Source organism: Palaemon carinicauda, chromosome 9 (assembly GCF_036898095.1).
Source record: "Palaemon carinicauda isolate YSFRI2023 chromosome 9, ASM3689809v2, whole genome shotgun sequence".
NCBI lineage: Eukaryota > Metazoa > Arthropoda > Malacostraca > Decapoda > Palaemonidae > Palaemon > Palaemon carinicauda.
Genome location: NC_090733.1, coordinates 65,479,593 through 65,501,842, shown reverse-complemented (window position 1 = coordinate 65,501,842; position 22,250 = coordinate 65,479,593). Strand labels below are relative to the sequence as shown.

The following is a 22,250-nucleotide window of genomic DNA, read 5'->3' as shown; positions in this document are numbered from 1 at the left end:
GAAAATTATATGCTAGCTCCTGATCACTGTATCCATCAGGTAGCTTCTTTTCTTTTACATTTCCCATTATACCATTTAGGAGACGATATAACTTATTTATGTCTGTTGCTGCTTCGAGTATCTTTCTCTTATAGTGTTAACTTTTTTCCTTCTTAGCAGGTTGTTATATTGACACGTATCAATTTTGTATTCTACCCAAGTACTTTCAGTTTTTAACCTATTCCACTTTCTTTCTTTACAACTTTTTTCCCTCTTTTTCACCTAAGTTTCTCATCAAACCAAGGAGATTGGTCTTTCACAGTTATAGTCTTTTCCATCGGTGGGCACATGGTATCATATTCACTTTTACTCTATTATAAGTGGTGGTAAGACAATTAACACACTTAGCTCCCAACAAACTTGGTCTTCATGATCACAAGGAATGTTGATAGCATCATTTTTGTTCTTTGTAACTTCTTCAATGAATACGGTAGGAGAAAAATTTGATTAATGTCTTAAAGTTTATTTTCTTTACTAATACATGTTTCTGTAGATGTAGACTGAACGTAATAAGTTTGCGTTCTGGGGAGATAGTACATTTCTCTTCAACTTTTATATCAGATACAATATTATTCATGTCATCACTTAAAACAAAGTCCAACGTATGCCCAGTTAAAGTAGTTGTACAATCAACATTATTCACTATTCAACATGATTCTGATAACTCACTGAATGCTAAACCATCAGGATTTGATGTGGCATCCATCCCAAAATTGAAGTCTCCACAGATAACTAATTCATTTTTCTCCATGATAATTATCTCAATGAGAGCACCAAATTCTTCAAAAAATATACTAGTGTCTGTTCTCAGAGGTTTGTAGATTGTTACAAAGGATATTTTTCTGGTTTTTTTTTTTGCGTTAAGTTTATTTATATATATTCATAGCTTGTTACACTAGTTCTTTTCAACATTTTGAATAAAGACTCCGACACCCCCACCAGACCTACCTTCTCTCGGTATTTGAAAGAAGGTGTGTGTGGTGGCATCATTTCAGTGATCTTTGCCTTGTTCAAGTTATTTAACCATGTTTCAGATAATGCTAGTATGTCCAAATATTTCTTGTGTATCAATTATCTAATTTGAATAGTCTTATTACCTACAGATTGTATATTTGCATAGCCAAAGTTTATGACATCCTTAGTAACCATGATCAGTATTTTCTGCTAGTCTTTTCAATTCTAAGTCATAAGCTTTGCAGTCTCTAGAATTTACTATGTGGTCACTTGATTTGTTTAACTTTGTGCAGTTTATACACTTAGACACTTGCGAATTACATTCGGTGGTGGAATGTTTTCCTGAAGATGTCCATACCCGCGACAGTAGTAGCAGGTGATCACGTGGTACCTATCACGTATGTTATAAGTACCCCATCGTAACGAAACTTTTTCCCCATTATCATAAATAGCCCTCCGAACTTCAGGATCACATTTCAGCGCATAGTGTGTGGTCCCCTCCGAAGCATTTTTCTTCAGGACTACACTTCTCTTCTATACTTTGGATTTGGTCTAGGCAGCGAAAGGCAGCGATTTCTTTGAATCAAAGCATTTACTACATCATCATCTTCATTGTACACATCGCATATCATTATTTTTAGTTTTAGTTTTCCGATTTTTCTCGTTTCAGTGTCAGCCACCTATGTATGAACTTGGTTTGCCGCCTCTTCTCTGATCAAATTGTTTGCAAAGTTTACAACAACAATTCCATTCGTAGTTGACCTCGTGTTAAGTATAGGAATGTCTTTAAGTGATTATGCAACCTCGCCTTTTCTTTCAGTAATTTTAGTTGTATTAGTTTATTTAATTACCAACAGATTTTTTTCCTTAACTTTGTCAGCAAATGTCGGTTTCTCCGGTTTGGGTCTATCAATGTTTAAAGTGTTGCCTTTATTCATTCCATATTCATGGCAGGAATGTCAACTTTCTCAGCGAGGTCGGTAGTCTGGGTGAAATTTGCTGCGTGTGCACTAAGGTCCGCAAGTTTGTTTTCCAAGTCATCTATTTTCGCGTCTTGTTCGTTCAGTGCCAATTCTCTCACTTTCACTTCTTCCTTTAATTTTGATATTAATAAATTGGCTTGTCTGGCTTCACCTACGCAGTGTGGGCATAACCAATCTAGGATATTCCGTTCATTTTCAGTGATGCCTATTACTGTATGCACACATTTCTTATGGTAGAGTCTATTGCATTCACATACTATCCATTTTTTCCGTTTTCCATCCATGGGTTTACATACGAGGCAAAAATAGTTAGGAACAGACATAGTGTACGGTTTCTTATCACTTAGGTTTCTCCATAAAATCAACTAATATCTTTTCAATGATATTCTAAGCGAGAAACAGAAAGCTAAAACACAACTCAGGGTGAGTGTTTAACGGAGCTCCACGCAACACGTCCACACTCTAGCGAGACAAACACAGAAACTCGCGAGACAAACTGCAGTAAGAAATTTGGTATGTTCTGATAAGAACATTAATATTTCTTAAACAATGGTTTGAAAAAGACCTTTTTTGTGAACATTATATAGTAATACTGTACATATAAAGTTTAATATTTTATAACTGCATTTATCTTGAAAGTACTAGGAGAGTGAACCATTCGGAGTAGACATATATAATTAACTGAATGAGGAAGACCTAACCAAATGAGGAGTGTAACATATGGCATGTAAGCAATAAGTATTCATTTTTTTACTGTCCCTGCTAACATCACATAAATTGATAGGGCAATGTCACTGTCCCTTGCCTCTGCTATTCAGGAGTGGCCTTTAAACCCTTTAGATTGTGGAAAATTAAAATTTGGGATTCCTCAATACAGGAGAGCCCACACCTTTTCATATTCAGACTGTATCTGGTCAGGCATTGACCTTTCAATTGCATGCTCCAACTACCTTCTTGATTTTGATTGGAGAATGTTAGATGATTGATGTACTAGTGATCATAAACCAATTATTATAAACACTAATAAAAGTTCACCTGTGCAGAGATCGCCACTATGGAACCTTGACAAGCTAGACGGATAGATTTCAGGAGTTAAGCAAAATTGAAGGAATACAGAACAGTTTGAAAGTGTCGATGATACTGTACCACAAGTGTTTCATACATGCTCGAACACTGCAAAGGTATTGCTTTTTATATCTCTCGTTCCCTCCTGTAGTGATAATAAAAAACCTGTTTAACCTTGCTCTCTCATTTTGTGTACATTTGAATTTTGTGTCGTCCTTGCTCTCAACTATCTGTTTATAAGCCCGTAGTCTTGTTGAAGAAAATTAGTTGCATTCACCTCGACTCTTTACTAGAACCTAACAGATACGTTGCCTCATTGGTGACTACTGGAGTGACCACTCCACACCGCCTTTTTCATCCACCCATTCACCCTACCCCTGTTACAATGCTGCCCACCAAATCTGACTCTTCGACACACACTCCTGCCCTTCGCCAGCGGAGAAGTGTTCACCTGGTTCCAGTACGACGAAGTTCAGTTTCGCATCAAGGGCGTGAATCGCTCGAGCACTAAAGCAGACTATGTCCTTGCGGTGATCCCCATGAGCATGTTCTCAGATATCTCCGATTGGCTTTGCAACCAAGGGGAGGCCCTCAAAACATACCTCTTGGAGCAGTACTTAAATATCGCCAGCCTCCCGTATAATTAAGCCCTTTACAGTTTTCTCAATAGTCGTCGGGATTCAGCTCGCTCAGTAGGGAAATGGCCAGTATCGCTCACTTGCAACCTGCTACAGACGGCTCTCCTCGGGAAGTGGACTTAATTCGTGTCCTTTGGGTGTGATGCCTACCTGAACCTGGAACCTGTATGTGCCGCCATCCCCGATGTCGATACCTTGCCCATGGAGGACCTGATGACCAAAGTCGATGCCCTTATAGATAGTCATTGCACCACCTTCAGGACCTCTATCAACGCCTCCACTCCTGATGAAGAAGACAACTACTCAACACTGACCGAGGCCGACGTGAATGCGGAAGACTCAGAAGCCCACCCTGTGACATAGCAGCGCGGAGACAAAGTCACCCATAAATACTGCCCCTTGCTCATGCCCCAACCTGTGACCTCTTCAGCTACTTACTGATGACCATCAGCTGTAGTGCTGCTAATACCATTCTAGATTTGGGGCTGTGGTGAAGAAATGTGGGGACGGTTGTCATTGGTCAAAAAACATGCAAGCACAGTCGGTCCTCTTTTACTGCGGGTTCTTTCTTTGTGGTTTCTTTTTTTCACGGCCAAGAACAATGCAATACCTATTAAATAATTCTCATAAAAATCGCGTTAAAATTGGAATTCGGCGATAATTTCAAATAGCCTGCGCTACTTTACACTGGGATCACTGCGCGCCACTGCCTATCTCTACACCCAGCTGGTCCTAGCTCTCTCTGTACAATGTATATCAATTTATGGTGGTAAAAAATTACAGCAATATTTGAAATAAACTGGATTTTGATTAGACTGGCATTTCACTTAACTATCCAATAATAATGCATGTAATATTCACATTTTAGTATCAGTTATAATTAAAAACAGCGGATTATAATCTCATGCATTATTTACATTCAAATCAGCTGATCAACCCTACGTAGTCTGTCGTCAACCTCAATTTTCATATCAAATAAGGGATTTTGATGGAGGAAAAATCTATTTTTGGGTGAGGTATTCATGTTTTCTTGATGAAAGTTCCTCCAGGCAGCTTTCTACTTGATATATGCCTCAAGTGATATACCAGAGAATTTTCCCTATAGAGGTATCACAGGGTTATGACCCCTGGAGCAAATATCCCAAAAGATATTGTGTATGTAACAGGGACGTGTTTAAAATAACCACGGCTATCCTTCCCCAAATAGGATTGGATACATGGGTGAGCCGTTACAATTCCGATACCAGTGTGTTACTGTAAACACGTTCGCTGGTTGGCTATTCCAGCAGTAGCCATTTGTATGCAGGATGGCCTCACACTGAGAATTGTTAGGGGATGAAAAGTAATGGGCGGGTCCATCAGGACGACATGGCTATCTCACCCAAAAATCCCTCTTAATGAGAGAATCCCTTGATGAAGTTGTTGAGCTTCAGCATGGCATATCATTCCCATATTGAAACTTGGTGATGGGCAATAGGCTCTCGAACTTGGGGAAATTGCTCCCCCAGTTCGAATCTAAATTTCTTATCTCATTTTTTCTTCCTCTTAATATTACTTTGACCTTCTCCTAATTTTATAAACTTTCTTTCCTGTTGCTGTCCCAAATCTGTGAGAAAAATTTCCCTTATATTTGTGTATATATTGTGTACATATATAATTTTTTTTTTTTTAGAGTGGATATTTCTACATTTATAGCCGCTGGTGTGGATGTTTCTACACCAGTTATTGCTGCCTGTTTCGATGAATGGGAGGAGGTGTCACGGTTGGGAGGTATTTTCATTAAAAGCTATATGTGAGAGTATTGGATAATCTCAGCCATCTCGAAGATGGTTTGGACCTTTTCAGCAGAACTATTCTTAAGTGTTGGGTCTTCGGTATCCAGGGGGATCCAATGCTTGGGGTAGGACTCTCGGGTTTTGGCCGGAAGCCCATCATCACAGATATGGGGAGGATGATTCCATAGTTTCTTTGTCTCGATCCTAACAGGCGGGTTCAGCTTACACCTGTGCCTCTATATCTGTTTTGATGCTTTCCTTCGGGTAGGGTATGGAGAGGACCATCTGGGAAGTATGCTCTCATTGTGCCAATAGTGGAGAGTGCAGATTTCCTTTCTGACGTCTGATGGCCTAATATTCTTGAGCAGGTAAATCAAACTAATCACTTTCTCTATCCCAACCTCGTCTTACGGATTCTGAAAGCGACAAACCCCCATCCCCTGGATACACTGACTGTCCCTGACACTGATGACGACCTCTGCTAATTTAATTAAGGGAAATTCAGTTGAGGACCTAGGAACAAAAAAGGACCCCTCTACTAATGTTTTGAAATCAAGTAAGTCAGGTAACAAAGAGAAGTCGAATCCTTCATGTTATCCAAATTCCAATAGATACTGGTTATGATATGCTATATAAAGCATTTAAATGCTATTGAGTGATAAAAGAAATAAGAATGAAACTTGAAAATGAAAAATGGCATTCATGGATATCTGATAATAATCATGAAGAAGCATTTAATGCAATATGTAACATCAATAGTATTAAAATAAATAACTTAAATATCATGGATGCCCTATGTGATAAGATACCAAACAATTTGGATGTGTATAGACCTGCTGACTGGTTTGAAAAAGATGTTGATATAACTATGCTCCCCCAGAAAAAGCCAAAACCACCCATGTGGCTTGTTGCCGAGCCTAAAGGGGTAATGGGAATTATTTTAAAATTAGCAAATTAATTCAGAAAAGGTAGGAACTATTGTACCAGGTGATATATCTTACTTTTGAAAAAAATAGCTTCCTAATCCATGCCAAATCATGCATGAAATCAGTAATACTTACTTAACAGAATGCTGATGTGCCTTTCCACATCGTTATTTGAAATGAAAGAATTAAAGTTCGACCTTTCAAACACAAGCCCCTACAATGTTTCAAGTGTTTCAAATTTGGACACCATTCTAAAGTTTGTAAAAAAGGGATTTTGACGACGGAAAAATCTATTTCTGGGCGAGAGACCTGTGCCGCCCAGTGAAATGCTCCTTTTGCCTCATTTCTAAGGTATATAACTGCTATGTATTACCAGAGAAAAAAAGTTGCATAGGAATGCCAGGGTTGAACCCAGCTCGCTCACCTAATTAGGTGTCGGTATAATACTGGGGCGTGTAAAACCTCAACCAGAGGTCTCGTGCCATTTAGATATCTCCTCTTCAACATCCCTGTAACAGCGAGGTGTCGTTCAACACCCACCACTGAAAGCTACTACCACCATCTCAACCCACGCCAACTACGTCACTCCTCATAGCACCCAAGTTGGGGCCCATTCTGGGAGGGAAGTAGAGGGAGGGTTCACTGGGCGGCACAGGTCTCTCGCCCAGAAATAGATTTTTTCTTCGTCAAAATCCCTTTTCTGGGCTCCACCTGTGCCGCTCCGTGAAATAGTACAAGAGAAATGGTCCCAAAACTTGGAACTAACACCTGAGGGGAAAGTAAATTAAAGACAAAATATCAAAACACATGGTTTAATACAAAAAGTAAATAGGGATACTGAAATCCAGTGAATGAACCATTCCTTATAAGGAAGGATAGAAGGATAAGTTAAGAAATTACAGCAAAAACTTCCAAACTATGGAAGGACAAAGAAAATGCAATGTACAATAATAAGCTGTGAGATCAAATGGTAATTTACAATCCTGAGGGTAAATACAAACAAAATTCAACTCGTGGGAGAGTAAGGCTATTTACAGATATAATAAAATAAGAGTGCACCATAAGGGTGCAGCTCAGGTGAAAAACAAAACCAAAACTAAAGTAGGGACAATAAGTAAGGCAGGTAGAAGGAAGGAAGATAGAGCAAGACCTGATTATGAATCATTACTTTCAGGAGGAACCACATTCCCTGCTGCCCTGTAGCAAATTTTAGGGCTTCCAAAGGTTTTAGATAGTGGCGTTTAAAAACTGTTGGAGACTTCCAGCCAGTATATTGTAAGTTCATCAAAATTCATGTGGTGAAAGTAATTAATAGATGTAGCTACGGCTCGTATATCATGAACGTGAGGGAATGATTCAGGGTTAGCCTGTTTAATGAAATACAGAATCTGCTGTCTGATTCCTTTCAGGGTTATGGTTCCTCCATTCTCTCTAATGAATAAGGGCCCTGGGGACTTAATGGAAGTTCTATTTAAATAGGCTTTCAGAGTGTTTACTGGACATAAAGATGGATCCTGAGGAAGTGGAACTATCTTCCAGGGGCAGCATCTGTTCTGGGGGTCCTCATTTTTTGCTAGGAACCTTTTGTCAGGGGAAAGTAGGACTTCCCCTGACGAGAGAAATTCAATATGACCTGGATCTCTAGTCAAAGCTGAAAGTTCTGATATTCTGGCGCCAGAAGCTAGGCTCATTAGGAACAAGGTTTTCCTTGATAATGGAATGTAATTACAAGACTCGTGAAGAGTGTCAGAAGCCAACTTAAGTACATCATTCAGAAACCAGGAAACTGAGCTAGGGCGAGTTGATGGTTTCAATCTGGCGCAGGCTCTCGGGATTGATGAGAAGTATGAATCTGTAAGGTCAATATTAAAACCAATTTTGAAATCTTTTTCAAGGCTGATTTAATTGTAGTAATAGTACTGGCTGCTAGGCCTGATTCAAATAGAATTCTAAAGAAGGTTACTGTCAGATTCATAGTCATCATCTCAACCTTTGAGTCCTTTAAAAACTTTGCAAGTTTCTTAACAGCCGAATCATACTGTCGAAGGGTGGAGTCCCTTTTATCCGATTCTGAAAATAGGGTATTTTGAGGATCAATATATGCACCTCTTAGAGCTGCAAATTTCATGAAGTCCATAAAGTTAGGGCACTCTGAATTTTTGAGGAAGCTAACACATTGCGAGTTTGTACTACTTGTGTTAGTATTGGATTGGGTATCTGTCGAGGGTGGAGACCCAGTTCCACCAGCAGGGGAAACCAGTTGCTCTTGGGCCAGTTGGGGGCTACTAGAGCAACCTGGCCTTTGAAAGTTCTGAGTTTGTCTAACACTTTCATCAACAGATTTATTGGTGGGAATAAATAGATTCTCTCCCAAGTGTTCCAGTCCAATGACATTGCGTCTGTGGCGTAAGCCCGAGGGTCCAGGTTAGGGGCTACGTAGCACTCTAGTTTGTGGTTGGACTCTGTTGCAAACAGGTCTTTCTGGAGCCCTGGGACCTGAGATAGAATCCATTTGAATGATTTCAGGTCTAGTGACCACTCCGACTCCAGCGGAGTCGTCCTCGAAAGTGAGTGCGCCACTACATTTCGTACTCCCGCTAGATGGACTGCTGACAGATGCCACTGGTTTGATGCTGCCATGGAAAATATTGCTAACATCACATGGTTTATGTGACTTGACTTGGAACCCCCTCTGTTTATGCAGTGGACTATGACTTCGCTGTCTAGAACCAATCTGATATGTTGGTTCCTGGCTGGAGCCAGTTGTTTTAGGGTTAGGAATACCGCCATGGCCTCTAAGACATTGATATGGAGTTGGCGGAATACTGTCGACCATAGTCCTTGGACTTTCCTGTACTGGGAGTATCCCCCCCAGCCTGTTAAGGAGGCGTCTGTGTGAATGACCAGTTTTGGAGGTGGATATTGTAAAGGAACGGATTTTGCCAGATTTCTGACCTTTGTTCATGGGTGAAGTCTTTTCCTCAGAATTGGCAGAAGTCGAGCTCTTTTGTCTCGATATTTCTCGTTTGCCCTGGAGCGCCATACTTGGTTTATATCTTTCAGTCTGGCCTTCAGTACTATATCTGTTACTGAGGCAAACTGGAGGGCACCCAGGATTCTCTCTTGATTTCTCCTGGACATCAATTTGTCCTTGAGAAAACGTCTTGTGTTCTTTGCTATTTCTGTCGTCTTGGCTGTTGGGAGACGTAGCGTGTGGGAACGCAGATCCCATTGTAATCCCAGCCATTGAAACTTGGTCTTTGGGACTAGGCGAGATTTCTCGAAGTTGATCTGGAACCCCAACTGTTGTAGGAATTTTATCACTTTGTTTGTTGCCGAGAGGCAGTTCTCGGCGCTGTTTGACCAAATGAGCCAGTCGTCCAGGTAAGCTACTATTTGAATTCCTTGGGTTCGTAATTCTTGGATTACCTTCTCTGCTAGTTTGGTGAATATCCTGGGTGCTATGTTGAGTCCGAATGGCATTACTTTGAATGTATAAGCTTGGTTGCCTAGTTTGAAGCCTAGAAACGGACGAAAATGCCTTGCTATCGGAACGTGATAGTAAGCATCGGTAAGATCTATAGAGGTGGTGACGGCCCCACGGGGGAGTAAGGTCCGCACCTGAGAGACGGTTAGCATGTGGAGCTTGTCGCATCGAATGTAAGAATTCAGATGAGACAGGTCCAAGATTACTCTTCGCTTGTCTGAGTCTTTGGCACGCTGAACAAACGACCTTAAAATTTCAAGTGTTTTACCTCTTTGATTGCATTCTTTTATAATAGATCGTTTGCATATAAGACTAGCTCCTCCGTTGGAAGTTGATGGAAACTGGTTGGTGGAGGGGGCCCTTCTATCCAACTCCACCCCAGACCTTTGGAAATTATGCTGAAAGCTCAATTGCTGAACGTCCAACGGTTTCGAAAGATGTAGAGTCTTCCTCCTACCCGAGAATTCTCAATGATTCCCTGCGGATATACCTCCTCGGTCTCCGCGGAATCCTCGCCCTCGAGAAAGGGTCCTTCCTCTACCTCTGTTGCGAAAAGTTCCTCTCGCACCAGAGCCTCTGGCGCGTTGGTAACCCTGGAACGCACCCTGGGTTTCATAGTTGGGATTAAAGGCAGGGGAAGTAGCATACGAGGTAGTTGCCACCTGGGACTGAGGAACCAACACATATTGCTGTTGGGGTTGTCCTTTTGAGGTGGAGGGTTGAATCCCTTGCATTACCGGGATAGTCTGAACTAATTGTTGTGACTGCCGGTTTTGGAAGGATTGGAAAGGTCTCAGCCTCTTTCTACCTCGAGATTAGTTGCTGGCCGGTTTGAACTTGTGTTTGGGGACTAGGCCCCACCGAACCTTGAGGCTCTGATTGACTCTGACAGCCTCGCTTAGGACATTATTGACTAGATCCTCCGGGAATAAGTCAGGGCCCCAGATTGGGGCTTTAATGAGCCTGTTAGGCTCATGTCTGATAGTGGCCTCATACAGGACGTGTTTACGGCAATGACGTCTGGCCACAAGGAAGTCGTAGGCATCAGACAGCAAGGTCTGAAGCAATGACTTTGTTAGAACCTTAAAGAGGGGTTCCTCTTCGTACATTAAAGAGGTAATTTCAGCCATTGTAGCTGTGTTGATCGATCTGCTCAATAGCGTACGGGCTTCAAACTCGAGACGTATCAAGGACTCTGGAAGCCTGCGTAGTCGCTCGCTGAACTGTGTAGAGGCACAGTCAGCGCTTAGCTTACCCGCTGTGAAGGTCGCTGGGGCGTTGGTCCAGCACTCGTGATCTCCCGGGAACAGGAGGGAAGTTAGATCCGTTTCCCGCAGTTGTGGTAACGGTTTATCCTCGTTAATAGCTTGATGGGCGATGTCCATCATCTTTGTGACACACGGAGTGGAGGTTTGCTCGTCTACCACGAACTTCGTGTAGGAGCTTTTAAGGGGTGTGAGCATAGTGTTAACACACTCCCATTCGTTCAGGGTTCGGACCCAGGTGGACTGAGCCTGTTCCTTCGGGTAGATCACAGTCTCTTTGGGAACTTTATCCAACCGTACAATAGCCTCCTCGGTTAGGCGTGCGAAACCCGGGAAGGGGAACTGGAGACCCGGGGGGTAGAATTCAAAATCTTCAATAGGCTGGGTGCCACATCCTTCCATGGTCAACATACCATCCTTGAAGGGGGAGTGCAAGGCCATTCTCCACAGGTTGCTTTTGACAAACTCCGGGAGCTTAGAGGCATCCGGGATAACATACTGTTGTTGCTGAGGCAGTCCCGAACGTATGAGGCTCTCAACGAGACTCTCCTGGTTTTGCACCCTCTCAGTGAGGGACGTCACCAGGGAACCAATTTAGTCCAATAACTGGCTCGAGAAGGCTGCCGGATCGAAGGGAGCCTCCGGGGTCTTAGTTTTCGAGCCGGTCTTCACTCTCGACCCAAGAGAGCAAGAAGAAGCTACGGCTGAGTCTTTGGGGACTCTGGAAGACGAAGTCTTAACAGGTTTAGGGGATTTGGAAGACCTGCGAGTCTTCGTTAGGGGTCTACGGAGAGACTTAACCTTAGGGACAACAGGACGTGGCCTGACATCAGCTCATGCTTCCCTGAGAACTCCTGAAAGGAAGAATTAGCAGAAGAGGTAGAAAAAGTCGGGCTAAGGAGAGGAATCTTAGCCCTGGACCCACCTGCCTTACCTACCTCCCTGCCTAGCTCTGGCTCGTCTAGAGCCATAGGTTCGACGTCAAGGTTGATAGCCGCGACGTCCTCCAAGATCGTCTCCCCCATCACCTCATGGTCTTCAGACAGGAGTAGAGCCTCGCCGATCTTCGCGATGATGGGGACCGCGGCCGAGGTCTTGGCGTTAGGGTAAATGAGGGAACACATTTCTTCCGACAGAACATAGGGTTTCTTCGCCTTGACATTTCGGGCGAACCCGCCGACCCAGATCTTAAGGGTCACCAAGGCAGAAGTCTTAGAAGACAGAGCTCTGAAAAAGAATAAATCGTTACTAATGTCAAAGTAACTTCGCCGAAGGAAGTGTAAAAACATGTAGACCGATATTAAATGTTTCAATTCGATCAGAGATTACAATGGAAATAACAAGGAAGAATCCAGAGATTAAATCCGAAGTAAATATAGATAGTAACGACAGGGACACCTACCGAATCCGCAGTAAGCGTGGAGACAAGCCTGTAACAGACCACGCAGTTGTCTGGATGCCAAACAATCAGATCATCAACCTGGACAGCGCAGTGGGCATGAGATCTGCAAACGTCATGGCCGCACGCTTGCTGAAGCACGGCCGCGCAGGCTGTCATCTGACAGCGGACCACCTGTAATAATAAAGATACATAAGTATCCCATAGTAGGTTAGTATCCCCAGGGGGACCCGGGTGCTCCGGAAACTAAAAATAAACCGGTATAAAACCGGGACAAAATACTAAGAATAACATTCCGAACCGGTATAGAAATCGGGGAGGAAAAAACTTAGCATAAGCAGTAATTACTTGATAATATTAAAACAAATCCGTAATTTAGTTATGATCATTCAATAATATTGTCATAGAGGTAGATATACTATCCTGTCAGTACCGGGGAAGTATAGAGTAAAATTGTAATAGTGACATGCTTTCTGTTGGCTCCGGGGAGACAACTGAGATAGACCTGGGGGGGGGGTCACAACCAGCCTACCGGGGTAGGGGAGTCGAAAAGGGAGGGAGGGAGGAGTTCAATGACTCCCCGCCAGCCACAAGGACCTTAACGAACAGAGACAATAAATAACATATAATAAAACCAATTAAATAAAAGCTCTAGCGTGATTACCCCACGAACAAAATGTCTACGTAATAGCAGCCATTCCTTATAAGGAAGGATAGAAGACCCAAGCATGATACGGTACGTAACGAAGGGAAACACGCTGAAAGAATACCCAATACACAACCGAAATCTCCCTGGCCGACCGATGGCCAATCAGGGCAGCAGGGGAAAAACCTGGCTACGACAAGGCATGTAAAGAGAGCGTACTTGACTATAACCTCGACAGCTGTTCTCGGCTCAGACAAGGGGGAGGAGTCAGTAGGTATCCCGGGTGAGGGATGAGTAAGGGAGGGGGGTTGGCTGGGGAACGAGAGGACTCGACCCGTAAAACAAAACAGCTGACTCCAAAGTCTCTGAGAGACGGGAGGTATCCCTGGAGGGGGATGAGAGTATGGGGTGGCATACACCAATGGAGGGGAGGGGAGGAGCCAGCGAGAACTAGCCAATGGTGGGGCTCGAGACGATCTCGTGGGACCGAGAGCGGACAGGAGTACCAACCTGTCCAAACAGAACCACGAGATAAACAAAAACGGAATGAACATATACGGATAAAAGAATAATGTAAAAATAATGTTACATGTAGAACTAGGTTATAAGGCATGCGAAAGCTAAAATAAGGTAGTAAGAGAGGGACGCAGGTAATGGCAGGAAGAATAAATAACAAAGCCGAGCCCTACAGCGCGGATAGGTACCGAGCTGGACGGGGGCCAACACAACGGCTAGATCGGGTATGATGCTGATCGGTAGGATAACAAAAAACTAGAGTAAAAAACTGCCAAGTGAAAGTTCCACTCGAACTAGTAGTGTAACACTATCTAGGTGTAATGAGTAATAAATCCTAGATTTAAAAAGCACCATAACGCGATAACAAAAACCTTCCAGGTACTCGGCCTTGAAGGGTAGCAAGCAAGCCAAAACCTAAAGTAAAGTTCAAATAGCTAGATACGTGGGCAATAATATCAGTATAGCAATGTGTTAATCGGTAAAAAACTCCAGCGCAACAGGTTCAAAACGAATAACAATTAGTATAGAAGACTAATTGCAAGGCGTTAAGAACGAGCCAAGGAGGTAGCAAGGCCCAACATGGCCGCCGCGTAGCGGGGCCATCGAGACTGAGAAAACACGAAAACTCAAATAATAATAAAAATAAGGGCAATGCTCCCTCCAGAAGCTCAAAAATCATAGATCTAGTACTTAACTTGGATGAAGAATCTTGGATATCCGACATCTTGCACTAGAACAGGAGTAAACCACCGAAAACACAGGACCAAAAAACACAACAAACGGTCGTGGTGATGCTATGAAAAGGAGTGACGTTGTTGGCGTGGGTTGAGATGGTGGTAGTAGCTTTCAGTGGTGGGTGTTGAACGGCACCTCGCTGTTACAGGGATGTTGAAGAGGAGATATCTAAATGGCACGAGACCTCTGGTTGTGGTTTTACACGCCCCAGTATTATACCGACACCTAATTAGGTGAGCGAGCTGGGTTCAACCCTGGCATTCCTATGCAACTTTTTTCTCTGGTAATACATAGCAGTTATATACCCTAGAAATGAGGCAAAAGGAGCATTTCACGGAGCGGCACAGGTGGAGCCCAGAAATAAAGAAATGTGTAGCATCTGTTCCAGACCTTACCATGGAGACTGTACACTTGAGGCGATCTGTTTGAACTGCAACTCAAACCTTAAATCCACTGACAAGAGCTGCGAGATTTATAAGTTTGAAAAAGCTGCCCTCAACAAATCCAGTGTAGAACACATAAGTGTGGGACATGCCAAAAGACTACTGAAAAAACCAAACAGCTATGCAAAGGCATTAAAATCAAGAGAAATTATACCACATGAGACACCAAACCCATGAAGTGCTGCCAGTAATTCCAAGAAAAGAAATAAAACATCTAGTGATAGTAAGGTTTTGCATGACAAGGTAAGCTTATTGCCTTCTAAGGCTTTACTATGGTGTATTAAAACTGGGGCATTGCCCATTTCTGTACAACCTTCATCTCCTATTACCAACAATAGTACTAACCTCTCTCAGGTCATGTCCTTACCCATGTAAGGACATGACCATATTTCCAAGCCCGTGAAATACCCAAAACAGGAATATCCTGTCTAATGAACTAAATCTCTCTCTCTCTCTCTCTCTCTCTCTCTCTCTCTCTCTCTCTCTCTGTATCTAATGAACTAAATTCTCTCTCTCTCTCTCTCTCTCTCTCTCTCTCTCTCTCTCTCTCTCTCTCTCTCTCTCTCTCTCTCTCTCTCTCTCTCTCTCTCTGTGCCCTACTGATATTACCCTCTTATAAACTTTTAATAGAGCAAATTTTCTTCTTCCTAATGTTAGCAAGATGTTGAAATTGTCTTTTCCTCTTTGAAATGATAAAATTCTTGCCGAAAATGAGAAAAACAAACATAAAAGTGAGTGAATGTCAGATGGCGTTCAAAGTTTTTCTTTGTACTATTACAAAGACAATATAAATAAATCCTGATTATTATGATTTTTATGTTCCTTTTTGGATATTGATAAAAGAAAACAAAGTTATCATAATTTACTCATAAAAGAAGATCCTTTTGCTCAATATCTTGCTGCTTTTGCTTGTGTCAGGCAAGGCCGTCGCTACTTCATCCAGACATATCTCTCTCTCTCTCTCTCTCTCTCTCTCTCTCTCTCTCTCTCTCTCTCTCTCTCTCTCTCTCTCTCTCTCTCTCTATTACTGATATTACCCTCTTTTGAACTCTTACTAGAGCGAATTTTCTTCTTCCTTATGTTTCCTCTTTGAAATGACATAATTCTTGCCAAAAACAAGAAAAACAAACATAAACATGAGTGAATATCAGAGGTCAAACTCAGGCATGTACTCTCTCTGAGGTTTATGGTAGGACTGAAGGGCGAAGTGTGTAATTTACGGTGTCGTCTGCAACTCGTGGAAGTTATACAGATGGCATTGTTCACAATTTCTTTTACATTAAAATGTAATAATTATCAAAATGTACAATAGAAGAAATTCTTGTTGGAAACAATGTTTATGGTTTATTGAGTTACTTTTATTAATTACCCTGTAACTATGAAAGTAAGCGGATTTTTTACAAAATATACGTAACATATACGCATTTTCCATTGCCATACGAAGCTCAGTGAATTTTTTTAAGATTTCGTGTTTTTCTTCCTATACCACCATATATTGGCATTCCGGCTGGCTCCCTTAAGGGGACCGTCCGCCATGTCTGCCATTTTTTTCTAATGATCCAAAATACATCATTTCTATGTAAGTTTTTTTACATATATATTACCTTCATCATTTAGAAATTTCAAGTCATTTGATCAAAAACTCTTTGATGTAATAGCAAAAATCATGATTTAAAGAAAAATTTAGGTACATTTTTCCCCACTAATACGACACCAATTGTATTGAATCTTATACCATAAAAATTACTTTATAAACCGAACAATTCTGTCAAACGGAATTTTGATTTTCCTTTTTTTTTTTTTTTTTTTTTACAAATTTTTATGTTTTTTCCTCGTCTAGACGCAAAATGATCATGAAAAAGAAAGTAAAATTAAAATAAAAATTCTTTCTTAACAGAATTGTGGGATTTTTATCACTCTTTTCAATGGTATCATTCTCTCTAAAATCGAACAATAATAAGTGAGAAAAACGTACCTGAGTGTGAATAAGTACGTTTTTGAGTTATGAGCTCCCAAAGATTCGCAACAAATATTCACTTCTTTTCTTAAAGAAATGAAGATAACATTATTATGGTAACTTTTATTGTTTATTCCTACATAAACGCACCCTAAACGAGGTATTTAAACCCTCAGTTTACTGTTACTATGTCATGAATTGCCAGCGATCTCATTGTTGCCAGTGTTTTAGTTAGCATGTTTCAGCTTTGTACTCTTATTTATGGTTCCCTCTCTTCTTGGTTCTATTTTCTTGAGCTCTACTTACTTTTTGTTCTTTCTATGACCTTAGGTAACATAGGCCTTGCTATAAAGTTCCCGAGGACGTTGTGAAAACACAATGTACATACGAACTGCAAGTAAACAATCACAAGCATTATAACCTATATACGTCATTGGAAACTCTGGCTGATTTTCTCGTAGCTGGTAGTTTTCATTCTCCTATCCTCTACCAATGCCTTCTATTTCTGCCAGAAGTACGAGATTTCGAAACATAAGAGAGAGAGAGAGAGAGAGAGAGAGAGAGAGAGAGAGAGAGAGAGAGAGAGAGAGAGAGAGAGAGAGAGAGATCATGAATCATTTTATACTGAGAGAATTTAACTTCGGAGTGACAGCATTTTGTTGATATAGATGGAGAGAGAGAGAGAGAGAGAGAGAGAGAGAGAGAGAGAGAGAGAGAGAGAGAGAGAGAGAGAGAGAGAGAGAAAATGCAAAAATAAACACAAAGACAATTGTCAAACTCAGTCATGCAGACGACGCAGTGAGGATGACGTCATCATTTAAAGACCCCTATATCTTCGTTATTCGTAAAAATAATTGACTATTTGTTCTCTCTTTGACCTTAGGTAACATTGGTCTTGCTATAAAGTTCCCTAGGATGTTTTGAAAACACAATATACATACGAACTGCAAGTAAACTAACACTTGCATTATAACTTCTATACGTCTTTGGAATCTCTGGCTGCTGTTCTCGTAGGAGTAGATTTCATTCACCTACGCTCTACCAATGTCTTCCATTTCTGCCAGACGTACGAGATTTCGAAACATAAGTAAAAAAATCGCTATATATATGCAAAAATAAACACATAAAGATGATTCTGTCAAACTCAGTCATAGAGACGACGCAGCAAGGATGACGTCATCATTTAAAGACCACCATATCTTCGTTATTTGTAAAAATAATTGGCTGAAACTTCTGGAGAGCATGTACGATATGTTTATGCATACATGAAGCAATACAACGATTTTCAATTTCTGAAAGTTGGTATGTCAAAACACCATGGTGGACGGTCCCCTTAATAGAAATCTCAGAGGAAGCTTGAGATAAAAATTATTCGCATGAGACATATGGAAGAGTTAGAATCCAGTTTGAACTTGACAATTTTATCTTTGCATACTATATTATGTAGTAATTTTATCCATTTCAGTCTAGATAAGCAATTTTTTTTACACAGTTTTGCCCAAAGTCAGACACTGCTTATAAGCTAGATGAATTTGTTAAAAATAGTTTTTCTTTTGTGATATTTTAGTGGACAGTACAGTTTTGAGAATTTAATGAATATATGAGGCTATTAGTAACAGAGGAGCGTAAGTGCCAAAATTAAAATTGGAGAAAAACAAGGTTAAAGTTTGTCAATATTCAACATGAGATAACTTTTGAACTAAAGGAGCCAGAAAGCTGGGATTGGTCTCAAAATTTATCTCATCTCTTGTGCATTATGTTGCAATATATATATACATATATATATATATATATATATATATATATATATATATATATGTGTGTGTGTGTGTGTGTATAGTAGAACCTCGGTTTACGAATTTAATTCGTTCCTAATGCAAACTCGTAAACCGAAAAATTCGTATCGCGAAACGAATCTCCCCATAAGAATGTTATAAAATCGAAATTATTTCAACCCATCTACAAAAACCAATTTTCACAAATTTTTCCTTACACATACAGCACTCTACTGTACTCTACACAAAATTATTAAAATATTGCAGTCATTTAATGATGAAAATATAGATATGCATGCACAGTAAACCTGAACTTTACCTTAGAGGAGTGTCACTGCTGGCTTGATGGAGACAAGAGGAGGGGAAGGAGGAGGAGGGGGTTACTGCTTGGAGGGAGAATCTCCCTCCATGAGAACTTCAAGAACGTTGACTGGAGTTCTCTCGCGAGAATGGCGTTCACTATCACTGGTTTTGCGTTTGCGAGACTCTTGGTCGTCGTCTTTCACAGTTCTTTTCTCCCCTTTCACAAGATATTTTTCAATAGACACCTGCTTTTATCTGTTCTTTAAAATTTTATAGAAGTGACCCACCCCATTATCGACTAATAAATTTATTGCACGGTCTGTTTCAGCCTTATTCGGGACATTTTCCTCATGAAAACTTTTCACGTCTTCCCACTTTTTTAAAAAATCTTTTATCTCACTCGAAGACAGTGATTGTGTAGTGCCTCCCTCCTCCTCAGATGAGATTTCCTCCATTACCTCTCTTTGCTGCTGCTCGTGCAGGTCCTTCAGCTCCTCGGTGGTCAGCTGCTCCTTATGCTCCTGCAGGAGGTCGCCGATGTCATCCGTGTCCACCTCCAGCCCCATTGCCTTGCCCAAGGACACAATATCCTCGTCAACTGCTTCCTCCTGGTAGGGTTCGAACCCCTCGAAATCCCGTTCTGCAACGGTGTCGGGCCACAGTTTCTTCCAGGCGGAATTGAGGGTTCTCCTGGTGACTCCTTGCCAGGCTTTATCAATTAAAGTCAGGCAGTTGTAGATGGAGTAGTGATCCTTCCAAAACTCTCTGAGGGTAAGGTTGGTGCCCTCTGTTACTTCAAAGCAGCGCTGGAACATAGCTTTGGTATAAAGTTTTTTAAAATTTGAGATCACTTGCTGATCCATGGGCTGGAGTATTGGAGTGGTGTTGGGGGGTAGGAACTTCACCTTAATGAACTTGTATTCCTCCGCTATGTCCTCTTCAATGGCTGGAGGATGGGCAGGAGCATTGTCCATTAACAGCAAGGCTTTGAGTGGGAGGTCCTTCTCCAGGAGGTATCTCTTGACTTCGGGACCAAAAACCTCGTTCATCCACTCAACGAAGAAGATCCTTGTCACCCAAGCCTTCGTATTAGAACGCCACATGTTGTGCAACTTGTTCTTCTGCACATTGTTCTTCTTGAAGGCTCGTGGATTCTCCGAGTGATACACCAGGAGAGGTTTAATTTTGCAATCCCCACTGGCGTTGGAACAGAACAGCAGGGTTAGACGGTCTTTCATGGGCTTATGGCCAGGAAGGGCCTTTTCTTCTGCCATGATATAGGTCCTCCTGGGCATTTTCTTCCAAAAGAGGCCTGTCTCATCGCAATTAAACACCTGTTGGGAATCGTAGTCCTCGGAGTCCACGAGCCTTTTGAACTCTTTCACAAAAGACTCTGCTGCCTTCGTATCGGCGCTGGCCCCCTCGCCATGCCGAACAACACTATGGATACCCGTTCTCTTCTTGAATTTTTCAAACCAACCACGGCTTGCCTTAAAACTTTCTTTCTTTTTCTGCTGATGTGCCTGGCTCACTTCTCACCAAGTCCTCGTAAATGGTTCTTGCCTTCTCGCAAAACATGTTCTCATTTACTGAATCTCCTGCGAGCTGCTTCTCATTTAACCACACCATTAATAAATTTTCTACGTCATCAAGAATAGTTGGTCGTTGTTTTGACAACGACGATACACCTTTAGCTACTTTAGCGGCCTTTATTTCTTCTTTTTCTGTAATATTGGTCATATCGTCGACTGCGAGCGATTGAAAAAACTAGCAATGTCTTTCACACGCATGCCTTGGTCATGCTTCTCGATGATCTCCTTCTTCATCTTGATCGTTATCATCAGCTTCTTCTTACTGCTTTCCTTCTTCGACATCTTAGGAGCCATTGTCTATCACAATAATACAGTACAGTACTGTAATCACAAATGAGTGAAAATAAAACAAATCACAAACCACGTGTAAAAATCACAAAGAAATCGTCCACGAATTCACTAATTATGTATGCTATCGAGACGGCGGATACTGAGATAATGAACGAGTGAAGGGGGTAATAAAGGGGTTTAGGGGGTGGTAGGTATGCGTGGGAGGAGTCACGTGACTCCATTGTGAGATGCTGTCGTTAAGTTATTTCCATGAAAAATGCGATCGGGAAGCGCGGTGTTAACACTTTTCCACAAAAAACGGCGCGTGGGAGGGAAATTTAAATTCGTTAACCGATACAATATTTGTTAACCGAGACGAATTTTTCAGAGAAAGTCCCTTCGTAAACCAAAAAATTTGTAAGCGGAGTCGTACGTAAACCGAGGTTCTACTGTAATTTTTTTTTTTTTTTTTTTTTTTTTTTTTTTTTTTTTTTTTTTTTTTTTTTTTTTTTTTGCATGAAAAATGTATGAATATTTTTCAATGTTACAAAAAAAAAAACTGTGTTTTGCGCCTTTATTTGATAGAATAAAGATATTGGGTTAAAAACACTAATTGAAGTTAATTCTCTTAGTAAGTGTTCTATACCGATTCTGTGTACATTATAAATTAAGTTATTCAGCGTATGTGCACGCACACAATATGCACAAAATAATCACTATTTTTTTATACAAGTTATGAGTACTTAATTTTTTATGCGTAACTTTAATAAAATCATTTTATTATTTTTCCATTGTATAACATAGAAAACACACATGTATGTATGTATGTGTGAATGCTAACAACAAAATCGCTGGAGCGTGTGATGTCTCAAGATTACAGCAGGCCGGGAGGAAAACAGAAACGAAGAATATTGATTGAGCGCTTTCATGTTATTATTACACCTCCTCAAGGTTTATGAATTAAGAATACATTTAAATGTTTTCTTAATTCATAAGACCTTGATGAGGAGTAATGATAACAAGTAATCGATCAGTCAATATTATTCTGTGTTACCTTTTTCCTCCCACCCTGCTGTCATCGTATGTATGAATGTATATTATTGCGTCAACCTAGTTCGTGTATGAATAATTAATATTAATCAAATACAGGAAAAGTTATAGTGGTAAATGTGATAGCACAACATTAATACACAAAATAATTTTCTAAATAAATTGTTTTGTTTCCATCCATGTGTTAAGTACTTTTTTGGGGCTCAGGCCATGTCATCCTGATGGAAGGTTCCTGCAGTAGCTTCCTAAGGGTATATATGACTACAGTAGATATTCCCAGAGAATTAAACTAAAGGTTTCACAGAATTCTAACTTCAGGCGCGAGTACCCATAAGGTTTCCCTTTTGGATATCGTATAATAATAGGGGACGTATGCTTGACACGCCACATAGCTATCTGCACCCCACATAGCATTTACGCTTTGAGGGGGAA

General features: G+C 41.0%; 1 protein-coding gene across 1 annotated transcript in view; it reads left to right on the top strand.

Moving 5' to 3' along the window:
* Positions 1–22,250, top strand: part of Ptp69D (Protein tyrosine phosphatase 69D) — a 651,708-nt gene that overhangs the window by 515,213 nt on the left and 114,245 nt on the right. The gene's annotated exons all lie outside the window — the stretch shown is intronic.